Below are 8056 nucleotides of genomic sequence, written 5' to 3' on the forward strand. Positions count from 1 at the left end.
TGTTCATCTAACACATTGGCAATACCCTGAATACTTTTTGTCTCTATGTCTGAATACTCCCTTGGAAAGGATTGCTTTTGATTTTTTTCTGACCTGGGATGTGTTAAAACTGGATTAGTCTTCCCTTTAAGGCAATAATTGGTGTTTTCTGATTCTCAATACCCAAAGAATAGAAAATCAACCCTTAACAATTTGAAATTAGGCAAAAGGAATCCAGGATAATCACATGATTGCAAAAATGTATCATTGGTTTAAATTAAATACCTTACTTCCCTGAGGTAAAACTATAAATTTATCTTTAGTGTGTGATTACTTCCAAGAATTTCAAAAATAACCAATTTATAATATCTTCAATGAATTTTTGTGCAATACCTCTCTGTGCAAATTTTGATGCTTTGGGGGGTGCAAGAAAAGATCCATATTAGACTATATTAGTCCTCTTTTTCTATTTCATTCTACTAGAACTTCTTCATGTTAATAAGGTACTATAGTCTCAAGGCATATCTTAAATTGATTTTTTCTCTAGCATCAATTCACTCTGCTATTTTAGACATTATCTCTTTTTTTAAATCTAGATATTAGACATAAAATATACTTATTTTCTCAAGATGAAATTTAGCAATGCTAGCAAAATCTTTTGAAGAAATATTTTAAGAGCAGCATGACAGGCTGAAGGTAAAGTTTTAATACTAGCCCCAGAAAATAATCAACTAACCTTACATTTACTGTTACCACTTACATAAGATTTGGTAGTCGTAAATCAAAACATAAGAATAATTTTTCCCTGGTGGTCCAGTGGTTAAGAATCTTCCTTGCAAGGCAGGAGACACAGGTTCGATCCCTGTCAGAGAACTAAGATCCCATGTGCTGCTGAGCAACTAAGCCCGCATGGCACAGCTACTAAAGCCCACATGCTCTGGAGCCATGCTCTGCAACTGCTGACCCTGCAAGCCACCACTGGAGTCCACACACCCCAGTGAAAGATCACACATGACGCAAAAGGATTCCACCTGCTGCAACTAAGGTCCAACTCATCCAAACAAATAAATATTTTTTAATTTAAAAAAAAAAGGATAATTTCAATCAAGCAGCTAAAATACTCCCAAAGTATTCATTTTCTCTGTACCAATTAAGGTGAACCAACTCATCCTGGTTTGTTCAGGAAACCCCTTAGTCCCAAGCAAACTGGAGTGCTTGGTCGGCCTATTGATAAAGAATTGCTCTTGCCTTACTCTATTCAGGCTGCTGTAACAGAATACCACAGATTGAGTGGCTTATAAAAACAACAGAAATTTATTCCTCACAGCTCTGGATGCTGGAATGTCCAAGGTCAAGGCACCAGCAGGGTTACATTCTGGGGAAGGTTCTCTTCCTGGTTCATAGCCTGTGCCCTCCCATGATGGAAGGGGCTTGGGAACTCTGTGGAGTCTCTTTTCTAACAACATTAATCCCATTCACAGAGCCTCCACCCTCATGAACTAAACGCCTCCCAAAGACCTCACCTTCTAAAACCATCACCTTTGGCGGGGGTAAGATTTCAACATATAAATTTTTCAGACAAGTAGAGAGGAATTAAACCATTTTCCTGAGTAAAGAGACAGTTGCACAAGTTTAGACTCTAGGCAGCATAGAATAACCTCTCTCACACATCTGAGTAAGTCCAAAAATATTTCAAAATACCCATTACAAACTTATTAGTGCCTGTAGGTTCAGGCAAGTTGCCAACTGAGAAGGTTTCATTTGTATTTGGTTTTGACCCACGCACACCCAATCCACATAAAAGAGTTGGTAACAAATTCTATTGTTTCCATTACAGGAACACTTCAAGTAAATAGCAGCTATTCCATTACCCAAAATCCAATTAAAGAAATACTTGGCTAATCCAGAGATGTATAAGATGTATCAAGTATTACTTTGGAATATTTATGTCAACATATCTTTCAGTAGTACCATAATAACATGGTTAAGTGGATAGATCCATTTAATATCTTTCAGTCCAGTCAAATGCATGCCTTGACTAAAAGCTCATTTTTCCATTAATGTTTTTATATACCTGCCCTGTTAATGATGTGTGGAATTGGAAACTAAACTTCATAAAATTTCATTATTAAGGAATGTAGCAATTTTATGTTGGTAGAAATGTCATAGAGCTGAGAAAAGAGCAAGAAGATGAATCACAAATTATGGTGGGAAAAGGTGGGTAAGAGAAAGGGACCTGAGAAAGTTACTTTAGCACAGAGCTTCTCAAACTTGGCTGCGCCTTAGGATCAACTGTGGAGATTAAAAAAGTCTAATGCCCAGACAACTTATAGATCAATTCAATCAAGTTTTTTGAAGGTTAGAATATAGACATTCATATATTTTAAAGATTCCCAGGTAATTACAATGTACAACCAAGTTTGAGAACTTGTTGCTTTAGTAGCGTCAAGTGCTTTTGTATTTGTTTGTATGTTTCCCATATTTCTAATTGTTTAATACTCTCATGAGAATTAATTACTTGTTCTGTTCAGTTCAGTCACTCAGTCAACCCCATGGACTGCAGCACGCAAGTCTTCCCTGGCCATCACCAACTCCCGGAGTTCACTCAGACTCACATCCATTGAGTCAGTGATGCCATCCAGCCATCTCATCCTCTGGCGTCCCCTTCTCCTCCTGCCCCCAATCCCTCCCAGCATCAGAGTCTTTTCCAGTGAGTCAACTCTTCGCATGAGGTGGCCAAAGTACTGGAGTTTCAGCTTTAGCATCATTCCTTCCAAAGAAATCCCAGGGCTGATCTCCTTTAGAATGGACTGGTTTGATCTCCTTGCAGTCCAAGGGACTCTCAAGAGTCTTCTCCAACACCACAGTTCAAAAGCATCAATTCTTCTGCACTCAGCTTCCTTCACAGTCCAACTCTCACATCCATACATGACCACAGGAAAAACCATAGCCTTGACCAAACGGACCTTTGTTGGCAAAGTAATGTCTCTGCTTTTCAATATGCTATCTAGGTTGGTCATAACTGTTGTATGAAAGGAGAGAAGGTTAGCATTCCCCTTGACAAGGATGGAAGAGGCTCTCGGGCCTGACAACACGCATACAGCTAAGGCATTGCCACCTACTTCGTGGCATCTAACCACCAACTCCCAGAGCTTGTTCAAATTCATGTCCATCAAGTCGGTGATGCCATCCAACCATCTCACCCTCTGTTGTCCTCTTCTCCTCCTGCCTTCAATCTTTCCCAGCATCAGGGTCTTTTCCAATGAGTCAGTTCTTCGCATCAGGTGGCCAAAGTATTGGAGCTTCACTTCAGCATCAGTCCTTCCAATGAATATTCAGGAGTGATTTCCTTTAGGATGGACTGGTTGGATCTCCTTGTAGTCCAAGGGACTCTCAAGAGTCTTCTCCAACACCACAGTTCAAAAGCATCAATTCTTTGGCGCTCAGCTTTCTTTATGGCACAACTCTCACATCCATACATGACTACTGGAAAAAACATAACTCTGACTAGATGGACCTTTGTTGGCAAAGTAATATCTCTGCTTGTTAATATGCTGTCTAGGTTGGTCACAGATTTTCTTCCAAGAAGCAAGCATCTTTTAATTTCATTAATCACTGCAGTCACGATCTGCAGTGATTTTGGAGCCCAAGAAAATAAAATCTCTCACTGTTTCCATTGTTTCCCCATCTATTTGCCATGAAGTGATGGGACCAGATACCATGATCTTCATTTTTTAAATGTTGAGTTTTAAGCCAGCTTTTCAACCTCCTCCTTTACTTTCATCAAGAGGCTCTTTAGTTCCTCTTTGCTTTCTGCCATAGGGTGGTATAATCTGCATATCTGAGGTTATTAATATTTCTCCCAGCAATCTTGATTCCAGCTTGTGCTTCATTCAGCCTGGCATTTCTCATGATGTACTCTGCATATAAGTTAAATAAGCAGGGTGACAATATACATCCTTGATGTACTTTTTTACCAATTTGGAGCCAGTCCATTGTTCCATGTTCAGTCCTAACTGTTGCCTCTGGACCTACATACAGATTTCTCAGGAGGTGGGTGAGGTGGTCTGGTATTCCCATCTCTTTAAGAATTTTCCACACTTTGTTGTGATCCACACAGTCAAAGGCTTTAGCATAGTCAATGAATCAGAAGTAGATGTTTTTCAGGAATTCTCTTGCTTTTTCTATGATCCAATGGATGTTGACAATTTGATCTCTGATTCCTCTACCTTTTCTCATCCCATCTTGAACATCTGGAAGTTCTCAGATCACCTACTGTTGAAGCCTAGCTTGGAGAATTTTGAGCATTACTTTGCTAGCATGTGAGATGAGTGCAATTGTGTGGTAGTTTGAACATTCTTTGGCATTGCCCTTTCTTTGGGATTGGAATGAAAACTGACCTTTTCCAGTCCTATGGCCACTGCTGAGTTTTCCAAATTTGCTGGCATATAGAGTGCAGCACTTCCACAGCATCATCTTTTAGGATTTGAAATAGCTCAACTGGAATTCCATCACCTCCACTAGCTTTGTTCATAGTGATGCCCATTTGACTTCACACTCCAGGATGTCTGGTTCTAGGTGAGTGATCACACCATCATGGTTATCCGGGTCATTAAGATCTTTTTTGTATAGTTCTTCTGTGTATTCCTGCCACCTCTTCTTAATATCTTCCGCTTCTGTTAGGTCCATACCATTTCTGTCGTTTATTGTGCCCATCTTTGCATGAAATGTTCCCTTGGTATCTCTAATTTTCTGGAAGAGATCTCTAGTCTCTCCCATTCTATTGTTTTCCTGTATTTCTTTGCACTGATCACTTAGGAAGGCTTTCTTATCTCTTCTTGCTCTTCTTTGGAAATCTGCATTCAGATGGATATATCTTTCCTTTCCAGGTACCTAATCAAATATTTTCCCAAAGCTCCTATAATGAATTCTATGATGAAAATTTGCCATGTTATTTTAGCCTCTTCATTTCTTTTACCTCTTAGATTTTTGTCAGAGCAAAGTAAAATATTAACATATGCAGATAAGAGGCTCCTTAGGCAAAACATCTCTAAGCCAAGCAACTAAAAGATTTAGTATTGGGAACACCTAAGTAAATTTTTCCTTAAAGAAATATAAGATTGTTTTAGTATTTCCCACAGGTACATTTTTTATTTCTCTAACAGTTAATTAGACATCATGCATAAGCTCAAATTAAAAAAAGTAGCTTTAGAAGAAAACACAGCAATCAACTAATTGAATCCACTTGTTTAAGAGATGAGGAAGGTAAAGTGTAGAAAGGTTAGCCAAGCCCTCCTGGGATTCAAATCTCATTCCCACCTACATATAGCACCTCTGACATATGGAAATATCAGAACTGAAGAGAGCATCACATAATTTTTAATACTCACTGTTGTTGTTCAGTCGCTAAGTCGTGTCTGACTCTTTGTGACCCCAAACACATAGCAAATTAAAAATAACAATTCTAAACATGAACTACTGAAAAGTCAAGATAATTAGGGTATTAACTCTTAAGTTGAAACAATTTGCAAAAATGCCAGTAATTGCAAGAAAAAAGTAAGCCTAAGATAGGTACTAGAGGTTGAGTATTTTTATTTTCTCTACATATGGTCTTAAATAAATTATTTTACATAGACTATATGTAGCATGGACATTTTTAAAAGCTTATACTGTGCCAGATGATATACCATACCATTTCTCCAGGGGAAAAAGCAATATAATTCCAAAATTACATTTTATGGACATCAAGCAATATTGTATTATGGTTACATATACACCTATCTAGCCTTTCACTTTAGAAAATGGATACCAAATGGTAGTTTTTTCTGATTATGCAGTAGATACTGGCGGCCCCAATGAATCCATACGACCACCACCATCACCCTACCCCACACACCCCCTGCCCCGGGACTCATGCCTTTCTGTAATTTCTCCCATATTTACCTTGTCCTGGGCCACGACTTGATTTCACCAGTGGAACATCAGCAAGCATGATGAAGCAGTGGTTTGATGAACACTTACACATCAGCCTTACCCCTTGGACTGCTCTTTCCAGGAAACCAGCTACCATGTAAGAAGTTCATTTACCCTAAAACTATCGCACTGAATAAGTCTAAGCTAGCCTCCTGGAGAGGCCGCACGAAGGAAAACTGAAGAAACCAATCAACAGCCATAACTGAAGCTCCAGACCTATAACTCAGATCAAGCCATTCCAGCTAGTTCTCAGCCATTCACGCCAACCCAGCTGAGGTCCCAGATACCATACAGCAAAGACAAGCCATTTTAGTATGCTAAATCTGAAATTGTGACCCATAGAATTATGAAAAGATAGAAAGGCTGTTGTTTAAAGCCAGTATATGTTGGGGTAGTTTTTCATGCAGCAGTGGATAAACAAAACAAAGTATTTTAAAATAGAAGAGTCAATTATTTGCTCAGTGACAATAGCTGATTTAAGGCTAGTCCATTAACAATGTTATGTGGCAGCCTGGATGGAAGGGGAGTTTGGGGAAGAATGGATACATGCATATGTATGTCTGAGTCCGTGTTCTGTCTACCTGAAATTCAATACACAACAAAAAGTTTAATACAAATAAATAAGTGAAACTAGTCTATTAGCATCCCATCCAACTTTCTACCAAGCTTTTTAATCATTTTAACATTGAAATGGATCTCTACAGAAGTCCTGGTCCAATAACCGTAGGTGAAGCACCAGAGGTTTCCAAAAAAGCCAAAGTCTTCACTCTTCAAAGATGCAACAGAGTAAAGCCAATGCTTAAGTATCTTCACAGCTTCCCTCTGTGTCTCTTCACAAGTGGGGACCAAGCAGTGTAAGTCCAACCCAGAAAGGAGCATGTCAGGATGCCCAAGTAGATTCTTTTCCATCGTATCTTTGAGTTTCAGTTCCTTTCAACTCTGTGTTTACATTCCTCATTCCAGGGACATTAACAACTTCTCTCTAAATACTTATGATTACAGTAAGTATGACACAGATCAAGAGTTTCACTGAAAGGTGATCTGTTTTCAGTGTAGGTAAGCAAAGTCCTCCTTCACCAAGAAACTATTAAAGCCTGTACAGATTAAGATGATCACAATCATCAAGTTGTTATAATGTTTAAGTCATTAAGACCCTAGAATATTGTCCATTCATTCTAGGCATGTTTTTTTCAAAATTAAATACTATACTCGTATATGGCCTTTAATCAATAAATACTTTTAAGATTTTTGGTTGGATAGATAGATAGGTACCCTGAAGTGTTTTGTTGGTTATTTGTGTATCATAACAACATTGGTTCTCCAACTTCCAAGATGCCTGGGATCATTCCTGTGTGTGACTCACTCTGCATCTCATTTATTCTATTACAACATCTACTTGTCACCATCTTCCTGAAGAGGATTACAGGGTTTCTAAAATATATTTGCAGTGAGGTCATGCAAAAAAGGAAAAGAAGACTGTCTCTGACATACTTCACAATCTGATGACCTAACCATACTTACAATTTTTACTAAAGAAGTTTGTATGTGTGTATGTGTTAGTCACACCAGTACATGGACTATACTGCTCACCATAAGGTCTCTTTGAAATTTAAATTAGAAGCCATCTAAAAAACTTAGTCACTAAGTTGTATCCAACTTTTTTGTGACCCCATAGACTGTACCTGCCAGGTTCCTCTGTCCATGGGATTTTCCAGGCAAAAATAGAGGAATGGGTTGCCATTTCCTCCTCCAGGGGATCTTTCTGACCCAGGGATTGAACTCCTGCACTGGCAGGCAGATTCTTTACCACTGAGCCACCAAGATTAAAAACTACAAGTCACTTTATGCTAATTTTTAAAGTATGCATGCCCAACACTCATATATGTGATATACATACACACATATATTTTTGAAAATTTTTAACAGTAACAACTCTTCTTGACTGAGTTTTGCACCCATAGCCTCATTTAACTCTTATCACAACCCTGTAAGGTTTTATCATCCTCATTTTAGAGTTGAGGAAACTGGGACTCAAATGGAGTGACCTAACTGACCTGTGGTCACATAGCTAAAAATGATGACACCATCATTTGTACCCAAGAGT

At 38.6% G+C, this 8056-nt stretch overlaps 1 non-coding gene across 1 annotated transcript; it reads left to right on the forward strand.

The window, feature by feature from the left end:
* Positions 1-3001: 3001 nt before the first annotated feature.
* LOC147351669 (U6atac minor spliceosomal RNA) lies at positions 3002-3127 on the forward strand. Its single transcript, XR_015148509.1, has one exon. It is a non-coding gene; the product is annotated as a U6atac minor spliceosomal RNA (small nuclear RNA).
* Positions 3128-8056: the final 4929 nt, after the last annotated feature.

Source organism: Bos grunniens, chromosome 19 (assembly GCF_055505025.1).
Source record: "Bos grunniens cultivar Pamir isolate PY7600 chromosome 19, Bosgru_T2T1.0, whole genome shotgun sequence".
In the NCBI taxonomy this organism is placed as follows: domain Eukaryota; kingdom Metazoa; phylum Chordata; class Mammalia; order Artiodactyla; family Bovidae; genus Bos; species Bos grunniens.